General features: G+C 40.1%; 1 long non-coding RNA gene across 1 annotated transcript in view; it reads left to right on the top strand.

The window, feature by feature from the left end:
- The first annotated feature begins 1532 nt into the window (after window positions 1-1532).
- LOC309367596 overlaps window positions 1533-10422 on the top strand; it is an 83094-nt gene continuing 74204 nt past the window's right edge. Inside the window, exon 1 of the long non-coding RNA XR_014167247.1 lies at window positions 1533-1620. This is a non-coding gene — a long non-coding RNA (uncharacterized lncRNA). The remainder of the gene's footprint in view (window positions 1621-10422) is intronic.

The following is a 10422-nucleotide window of genomic DNA, read 5'->3' as shown; positions in this document are numbered from 1 at the left end:
ACTAAAATTCAAATCCTGAATTCAGCACAGCAATCTTCTGTATTATATTTTTATGTATCTTATTTAGCATTTTTGCCTGCTTAAATGTGTAGAGGTTCTCAGTGCACCTGACCTCTAGCTGTAAGAAGCTCTTTAGCATGAAAGAGCTACTGGTCACAGGTTCACAGTTTTTCTCTGCCATGAACTTAACAGATGGCCTTAGGTGAGATACTCTCAGCCTCACTCCCCACTGCCTTCCCCATTCTGGATAATGATACTGACCTGATGCAGCTTTTGCAAAGATTGTGGCAATAATTCATGTGAAGGACTTTGAACACTCTAAAATGCTATATAAATGTCAGATATTATTATGCTGAAAACCAAATGTGTGTGTGTGTGTGTGTGTGTGTGTGTGTGTATATATATATATATATATATATATATACACACAACATGTATCTTCTTTAGCATATGAAACCCTTTAAAAATTGTTTTCACTTAAAAAGTAAGTGGTATAAGTTTTGTAGCTATCATATAGAACCTATTAATGCAAGAAGTGCTGACAATAACAACAAAACAGGCCTAAGCCAAGCTAGTTTACTTCTGATTAGAAGTAAGATTTTATTCCAGAAGTCTTCTAAAGCAGAAAAAGCTGGGGGGGGGGGTAGGTTATATTTACCTAGGCTATAGTTGTGCAGGCCAACCCTACAAATGTCTACTCAAAGGTAAGAACCTCTGAATCCCACCAAGAGCTTTCGTCAAGCATTTATCCTGATTCACTTTCAAAGCTTATGTTGAGGTTAGATATGCTTGTTCTTTTTAAGGATTCATTCCAATTTGTTTGTAGATAAATTAATGAGTGTCATTCTTTATACACTTGCATGACATCAATACATAGCACCTTAGGGTGAAGGGAGGGTAGGTGATAAAATAATAACAGTGCTTCCTGTCAATCATTAATTCACCTCAAACTTTCCAGTGCATTTCCTCATCACTTTCCTAACTGCAAAAAATGGATTTGTTGTGCCTGGGTGACAGAATGCTTTAATCCACTTTAATTGTGCAAACTGTACAACTGTACATTGTATGTACATTTTGCTTCATAATTTTCCTTCCAAGAGGGGACTTCCTTCCTTCCTTCCTTCCTTCCTTCCTTCCTTCCTTCCTTCCTTCCTTCCTTCCTTCCAGCTAAGAATATGGGGCCCTCTTATAGACATGGATCATTGTGCAGTTGCTCCAAGTACACCATTATAATCCAGCCATAGAAATACAAAAAGGATTGTGGGACAAAGAAGACCGAAAATGCAATCGTATGTTCCTCTTTCTTCATCGGGTAAGCTCTCAGCTTCCTACCTACTTTGAGCGTACCTTGAAATAACAAACAATTTGCTTTCCTAATGGCTATTTGTTTATTGCATTTGTTACTTTAAAAAAGAGGAAGCTAGATTTAGAATTACAACACAAAAATACCTTTAAAAGCCCTTCTGATTTAGCTCACTGCAGTCAGTTTAAAGATAGGCATTTGAAGAACTCTGGGGTATCTTTTTCCCTTTAGGAATTTCTACACAAGAGAAGAACAGAAGCCACATATTGAGGGAACAATCAGAGCCATTTGGGTGATTGCATTTCTAGATTTGACAGGCAATTTTGGACATGACCATAAACCTCTATATTTTATTAATCCATTCTCTGCAGGATGGGATTTCTTTTTCAGAAAACTGTGATTACAACTGCAGACCTACTTTTTCATATCTTTTTGTCTGTGGCACTTAATATGCTCACAGTAAGACACCATGTACAGCCAATACACCCATGGGCTCAAATACATTGCTTCATTGAGCTGTAGCTTGGTTCATTCAATGGTTTTTCAATCTCTTGGTGAATTTGTTAAATAAAGCGTGCAATCTTTTCCTTATTTCCTGCTTTCCTCCCATCCCAATATAGCGATAATACAGACAGCTGCTAATACTTTAAATATGGAAGCTTTTCTTTTGAACAGTTATTACCGAGAAAGCCAGCCTCAAATGCCATTTAATTCTTCTGATTGCTTAACATGGCTCTGTAAAACAGGCCATCTTAGATGTTGTGATAGTTATAATTGAGCGTAAAATTCTCTGCAAGGATAATACAGTAGGTTACTGGGATTCGTGAGGAGTTAGCACAAGATAAAGGGGTCAATGAAGGGTGAGTGGAATTTGATAGGATGCCCAGTATAAATATCCAGATGAAACTACAGCTAGTTACTCAGTTCTTGATATCATGCCTTGACTGGTGGGGGTAGGAATCCCCCTCCATCAGGCTGTTCAAGGCTTTAAATAGTCATTCATAATAAGAATTGTGATAGCATGATATGATTTCACCACACAGAAGAAACAAATCTGACAGCTGAAAACAGGCAAGGTATTAATCTCAGAACACCACATAAGGCTTTCTTTTCTTCCCATTCTGCATTAGGAACAAAACCAGCTTCTCTTGTTTTTATCCCAGCTTCAATGTCATTGCTCAGGGAAAGGGTGATGAAGGAAAAGGAGAGAGAGAGGATGAGATGCGACAGGAAAACAGAAAAAAATGGAGCCCGTTTGTCCCTTTTGTCCCTCTCAGTCTGCCTGAGGCCTAACATAGTAGACGGCTTCACAGTGATTACATTCAGCCAAAAGAGCCCAACAGAGCAGCTTGCATACTGCATTTGATCATATATCATGTGGGCATAACTGAGTGGAAAATTTCACAAAGTACAGTCTCATCACTGAGCGAGGCAATTATTATGTTTTTTTGGTGTCGCATTTGGCCTTTGATATTTTCTGACATGAGGAGTAGAAAGGGACAACTCTATTGTCCATAGCAGAATGGGTCTCTGCTCCAGTTTCTTTGAAGAAACCACCTTTTGGCACGTGACACATGGAGTCAGGTTTCATTCTCTTGGAGAACTCTTTTAAATACCACCATAAGGTTACAAGGGCTAATTCCCCATTCTAACATTCCTGGAATGGGAAGATTAATGGAAGAGGACTCTCAGCACCCCAATTCATACCTTATGCCAACTGTTACCTTTTTCTTTTGCCGCTGCAGAAACCTATGCACCCTGACTTTGGTGCAACTCCAACTGAACTAAGTAACTTTATTCGTTTTCAACAATAATAGATTAAGTTTATTTTAACATCAGTTAAACTAATATTATAGGGTGGATTAAGCTTCTATTACAGTTAAACCACTGGGTTTATCACAGTATATTTTTCTGAATAAATTCTGTTGGCCTTCATCCCTAGTTCTGATGCCATAGCAGACAATAGAAAATCTCTAATTTCCAAAGGGAAATAAAAACTTCCCAGATGCTATTTAAAAGCCCTAGAGCACCATAAAGTAGCTTTTCCGTTTATGTTGCACAAATTTACCAACCAAGATTATTTGACCTTACTTTTGTAGGGTACTACTAATCATGGATTAGTTTCAGACATTCCACCTCTATGGGCATTTGCCTGAATGCAACTGAACTTAAAGTGGTGAGAGCACATAAGCCACAAGTCCACCAGTTCCACTTCAGACCTTACTGTGTTGAAAAGGAAGTTCTGAGGGGAGATTCTAAGTATGTTCACCTAGATGTCCCTAGAACCCCCTTTCAGAACTTCTCTCTTAATAGATGAAGGTCTGAATTTGCAATGGTGTGCATGGGGAAATTTGGATGAGGACTGTGAACAGTGTCCTGCCCCCTTCAATTTTTAGCCTGAACGCATTCACCTCAAATGTCTGAAAACAAAGCCTTTATCCTCTCCCTATCCTTTCAGGATGTCCAAAGCTCAGCTTACATATTTCCCCAGGGAAATATTCGTGCATATGCTGTCTCTTCATCTAGAGTAGACACATCTTCCCAAAGGAATAGTTTTGGATATTCTTTGCATGCAATCTCAGGTTCCCCTCATTTCACTTTTTTTTTTAAAAAAAGAATGGAGTTAGTCCTATCAACATTCTGAAGATGGTAGACACTTACAAGCATGTAGGAATTCAATTAAAAATATCTTCCAATTAGAAATATTTTTCTGTCTTTGGAAGATCATACAATCTGAGCATCAAGCACCACCATTAACCCAATATAGCTCTCCCCCACTTTGCTAGTTAATATATCGTTTTCTTTTTGCTATGTTGAGCTTGGATAGCTCATTTCCTATTATTATGTTCTTTTTCACAATGAGTCCTACTGACAATTTGCATAATGGAATTGTAAAGCAGGACCAAAGGTAAAAAGAAAAGAAAAGTCTAGGTGTCTCTGATTATGTGGAAGAAGATATTCACATATATTAAAAACAGAATTGAAAGAGCATGGCTTTTTTCTGGTTGCTTAAAAGTTAGGATTTAGATGATGGTGAGATCATGGTAGAATCAGATATGACTTTTTATCCTGGGCTAAGTATAACTATTAGTATAAATCGGATATTTATATTGAATGTCTTTCAGAAAACAGATAAAGACGCTAAATCAATAGAAATGTTTTTAAACCTGACTTAGGTTTGATCTTGTTGTCATAATAGATTTCTCCCTAAAATAAAAATACAATTGCACAGTTGTTGTTATTGTTCTTATTTCATTTAAGGTACATTGAGTATTTTGCTTCTCAATGAGCTTTAACTAAAAGGAACTTACAGGCCACTTAGCAAATATGGTGATTCATGGCAAAAGTTCCGATCCAAAGCACCATACACTCTTGCATTAACTTGAATGTAAGTGGTGCACAATAAGCATGCAAATGTGGATCAAAGACTATGCAGCAGGCCAGGTTCTTATCTGCCCTTACTCCATGGGTCAGCTTTGACAGGTGGGCAGGGCCACCCACCTGACCATCATCTGACATCATAATGCTAATGAAGTATTTAGCTGAGTTGGTAGAGCATGTTGGGCAAAAGATTCCTGAATTTCAAGGGTTTGGACTAGATGGTCCTCGTGAGCCCTTCCATGATGTCAGGTGATTGCTAGGGGTGTGTGTGTGTGTATGGGGGGGGGTCCCGTCCACTGGACAAAGTTGGCCCATGGGTTGGGGGGATTGAACTCTACATGCATCAGTTGATATGCAGAGTTCAATCCTGCTTTCTAAGGTTGGGAGAGTTCTCCATGGGGAAGGTGGTCTCAAACAGGACCAAAGGCTAGAGGAAAAGACTTCACCATAAATAAGTAAAATAAGTGTATTGTGGAATCTAGTTGTGGATGACCCTGGAAATCTTGGGCACATATTTAGAACTGTCTGATTCTTCTTGTTTTCAAGTCCAAATTAGGGTTGAGCTTTCACAGTTGTTCTCCCTCTGCTTTGTTTTATAGTGGATACAATATTAATCACCTTAGAACACAGTTACCCTAATAGTGAAAAGGGAACTATGATCTGTTGTAAGGAATGCTTTGCAACTCTATCTATCCCTTTCTCATTCATTTTAATTGCAAGGCAATATTTTACATTATTGGATAAGGAAACTTTAGGATGTTTAATTATTGAGCCTATAAAACTACTTATGTTGTAATAAGGTTTGCCTGGGTATGTATTCAGGTTTGCAGTATTTATGTGTAGGTATTTGGATATAAACTAGGCAGCTCTGCCCCGTTTTGACTAGTCCTGCAATTCTTGTTTCCTCTTGGTGTCTCAGTGCAGCCTCAGACAACCTCCACTGTTGCCATTACCATACTGGAAGTTGTACGGTACATGTGCAGTATGGTTCCCTATATAGAAACAATAAATTTCATAAATGTACCAGAAACAAAGGGTGGGACACAATGTGGTACAAAGTAAGAGTGGCTTTGAATTGTCAAAAAACATAAGAATGGGGTTTTTTTGAGGGTGGTGGTAGTTCTGAGCTTATCTTAATCTGCATCCACAATGTTTTTTTAATGGTACACAGGTGATATAAAGTACACAAAAGCCCTATTCACACATTTACTCACACGAAGCAGCAGAAGTGGGGTGATGCCTCTGGCTCCACCAATAACATTTACTGTGGAGGACTTTGTGTGGACAGCTACTGATGCAAAGCTATCCCTTTTCAGACTCCTGTGTTCAGCATGGGAAGGCCATGGGAAGCATGGCAATAGGACATAATTTTGAGGACGGGGCCATTGCTACTATGTGTGAGTGTCCTGCATAAATGCATGAACAGAGCTAGAGTTAAAATGGGCTCAAAGCAGGTACATAGCTGTCTTATACCAAGTCAGACCATAGGTCTTATCTAGCTCAGGATTGTCTACACTGACTAGTAGTGGCTTTTCAATATTTCCGGCAGGAGATACTGGGGATAGAATCTGGGGCCTTCTGCATGCATAGCAGACACCCTGCCACTGAAGTGCAACTTAGTGCATCCATCAAGGTTTTCTCCCAGGGTTTAGCCTTAGGGAGCTGAAATGAATACAATATGGAGTTTCCCTTGGCAGCTTACCTATGCAGGCACAAGAAACCAACTGCTGAAGAACCGTAGACAAAAACCTTCCTTTTTGAATCCATTACAGTAGTAGCTATTCCTCAGAGTGTGCTCCCTTCCTTCTGTCTGGGGTTATATCATGACACATGGGAGGCAGAAGGAAGTGGGAAGAGCAGCTTCTGGAGGGCAGGAGGCCCTCGTCTTTCAAATCTCAAGTCCCACTGACACGAGTGGGAGCTGAAGGTGCCTGGTACCTTGCAGGACCGCAGCCCTTCAGAACGGCATATGATTAATACATGTTATGAATATCTATTAAATGTTACAGCAGGTTGGTGACACTCAGCCGTATCGCTCATTTATTACGAGCAGCTCTTCAGTTATAGGCTGAACAGGGGGTGAGAGAGCAACTGCACTGCAGTCTTAGATTGATGACACTTCTAAAAATTGTCCAAGCATGTGTGCAAAAATCTATCAAAATAAGAGTGTAATAAATGAGAAGGTAACTCTTACTGTGCACAAAAGCTGCAATCATGCCTCATTTCTCCTCCTCTATACAGGGGGAATAAACAATAGTCTACATAGGTAAATAACGATCTTGAAAGAAAAGATGGTATAGAGGAGGAATGGCACAGCCGTGTCAAGAGTCGCTTCTTTGTCAGGGTCAAGTTCTCAGCCTGGTGTGAGGAGCTGAACTGTAGCCACATCCAAATTGGGCTGTTAGAGGATTTCTTGCCTCAGGCCCCTCAAATTAATGTGAATAACTTCCATTAATCAGCAGGGAGCTATTCTGAAGAGTTAACACTCTGTAATGAAGGTTGTGGTCCTGCAGGACAACTAGATTGACAATAATGGAGAAGAGGCTGGGTTACTTACACCTGTCAGCAAGATCATTATGAACCAAGCCTCCAAGCCATATTGTCTGCTAGGCTGGGTACATGTCATATATTGAAAGCATATTCTCCTCTCCCCAAGAATCTTGGGAACTGTACTTCACCCCTCATGGAGCTATAATTCCCAGTACCATTAACAAACTACATTTCTGAGGATTCTTGGGGTTGTGCTTTACATGTTTGGTATTTGCACAGCCCTAGTCGTGATGTTTATAGATCATCTCCAGAATCAGAGACAGCATGCCTCTGAATACCAGTTGCTGAGGAAAAACAGAAAGAGAGGGCTATTGCTCTTGTATGATGCTTGTGAGCTTTCCATAGCCATAGGTCTTTGGTCTGATCCAGCAGAGCTCTTCTTGTGTCTTTAGGGATGTTTCAATATCAAAGCATCTTACCTATGTTAGATAGCAGCACTGTACTAGTTGGTGCATGAAAGGATTGTGGCACATTTGCAATGAAAACACCCTCCCAAATCATTACCAGCCAGTCTCTTTGAAAACTTGCAATGATCTTTGGAAATGGTAATGGTTTGGAAGAAATGTTGTCTGGATTCCCTGCAATAAATGAGTGATGAATAGTGTCAAAGCCAGTTTGATGGGCTGCTACACAAAGGCTAGTTCAGAAACACTCAATTAACACGTTTAGCATGGAACTGTGCACTGCTTGGTTGCCAGTTTGACAGTGTCATTTAATAGGCAGCATATGTGGCCTTATGCTGTACGCTTTTGCCATGGCTAAAATGGAAGAAATAGATCTTCACAAGCAATTTAGCACAGCAGAAGGAAGGAAATGTAGCTGTCTGGCATTTGTTTTCATTTCTGAATCTAATTGCAATAGATTTTGGACTAACGACACAGACTCTGACATTCATGTTCTATACGTTTTGCAAAAACCTGACACCATTGGGGAAGAAAAGCTACAATGGTTTTTATGATTACACATGATAATACACACATAATAAAATACCTTTCTAAATAAAGCTGATCTTGCCTTTGACCATTAATGCTGTAGTGCAGGAGTGCAGGGCTGAGAAATCTGTGGCCTTCTATGTAAGGGCCAGCCAGTATGGCCAATGGTCAGGGACGGTGGGAGCTGGGGGTTCAATAATATCTGCAGTCATGTGGGCTTCAGCCTCACTTTATGCTGATGGGAAGAAGAAGTGGGAAAGGGAGTGGCAGAGAGACAGCGAGAGGGAGGGACGGAGGGCAAAGGGGATGACTTTGGATTCAGTTCATGCCCACCATCTGCATGAGGACCCATCCTCCACTGGCATGCAGACCCTGACAATTATCTCAAGATAATGCAGTCCTTGATGGGCATGGGGGAAGGTTCCCTACCCTGCTCTTAGCAAGAAGCTATGTTTGATACACTTGAAATAGCATACCTGCTTAGTTTTGGCATAGTTTCCCCCACTCTGTTACATTTGTCCCTAGACTGCACCACTGTGCCTAGAATGCATATCATGTCACTGAACCCTCTCTGGCATACAAAGTACCTCTTCCACACATATGTGGAGGAAAAGGGATTTAGCTTATCTGTCTTGGTAAATTTTAGTTTTCTTTTTGCAGATTTTGTCTATCCAACAATCCATAGCTTCAAGTGATAGAGCTCCGAAACAGGTCTGTCACCACAGTGAGAATATGCCTTTATTTCAATACAGGCGCATTTGTTTCCTCTTTAAACAGGGCTTCCTTTCTTTAATGCTGCTATAAGATTGACATTAAAGGAAAAGCAAGAAGTAAAATAATCATTTTCATTCATCTGTTTGGTAAAAAGACAATTAAATAAATGCTCTGGCTGATGAGATCTAAGTACTTACGCTTCTTCATGATGGAAAGTGAACACCCACTTCAGATTAATATTTTGTCGTGCAGAATGAATGTAAAGGTGCATCAATTTGTCTTTACTGTCTGTAATGGAACAAAACTCGTTTGATCAAAAAGTACAAAACCTACATTTACTAAGCATTTTGATCCATTGCCCCTCTGCCTATGATGAACACAGTATTTAATTTAAAAGACCCAAATAGCAGAATAAACACCTCCTGGGTGCAATTTGTAACCATTTCCTGTAAATGCACACGCCAGAAATATAAGCATCCATTTGTATGCTTGAGTCTTGCCCATTGTGGCTAGTAAAATCTAGAAGAGAAGGCATGGCCTGATTGGGCCAAGGAGATGATTAATATCTCCTTGTATGAGGGGGCAGTCCCAATCCATGTGAAAAAGGTGCTAATAAGACCCTTCTCTGGATCTGGATAATTATAGACCAGTCACAAATGTTCCCTTCCAGGGCATGATTCCCAAACAGGTCCAATCACTCTGAAATAGATGAAATTGATTTTCTAGATCTATTAATCGGGTTTTGGCACCGAAACTGTCTTGGTCACCCTGTATGATGAACTTGTATGATAAGGCACCTGTTGATTCTCCTTGGTCTCCCAGTGACTTTTGATACAATTAATCATGGCATCTTGGAGTGGCTGTCTGACTTCGGAGTGGATGCTGCTGCTTTGCAAGAACAAGACTTACTGAAGCAGAACTAACATGGTTTATGCAAGGGTGAGTCCTGTCTCACTAACCTATTAGAATCCTTAGAGATTGTCAACAAACACATAGACAGATGTGTTCGAGTTGACACTGTGTACTTGTATGAAGTATACTTGAGTTCTGCACCAGATATGGGGGAATCCTGAGTGAATCAGGATTCCTCTTTGTGTGAAGGAGCTTAGCACATGTGTATGACCCCTTCACACAGCTGCTGAATGAAGGGGGTATAGCAGGTGGTTGTATCAGTCATGGAGGATGGGACTAGCTATCATGTTCCTTCAACAACATCACATGTGTTTTCAGAATGTGAAGCAGATCACCTGAAGGCCACTTACCACATCAAAGCGAGCTTCTGTTTTCCATGCTTACCTCGACACTCAAAATATCTCATTGTAGTTGCTCACATTCCAATTAAATAGTTATAACAGCAACAGCAACGACCACACTGATGTGAAAATAATCTAAAAATTCATGGTGAGTTTTACATGCCGAAAAATAACTTAAGTAACTGGCCTGAACTTGCAGGAGTTTGCAAAGCTTTTGTTTGAAGCTTTCTGAATAGTCTACTAAGCGTGCAACAATAAGTAGGAGTTTTATTTTTTCTGGGCTTTAGTG

Source organism: Podarcis melisellensis, assembly GCF_964234715.1.
Source record: "Podarcis melisellensis genome assembly, chromosome: 3".
Classification (NCBI taxonomy): domain Eukaryota; kingdom Metazoa; phylum Chordata; class Lepidosauria; order Squamata; family Lacertidae; genus Podarcis; species Podarcis melisellensis.
This window is presented reverse-complemented; position numbering and strand designations above follow the sequence as displayed.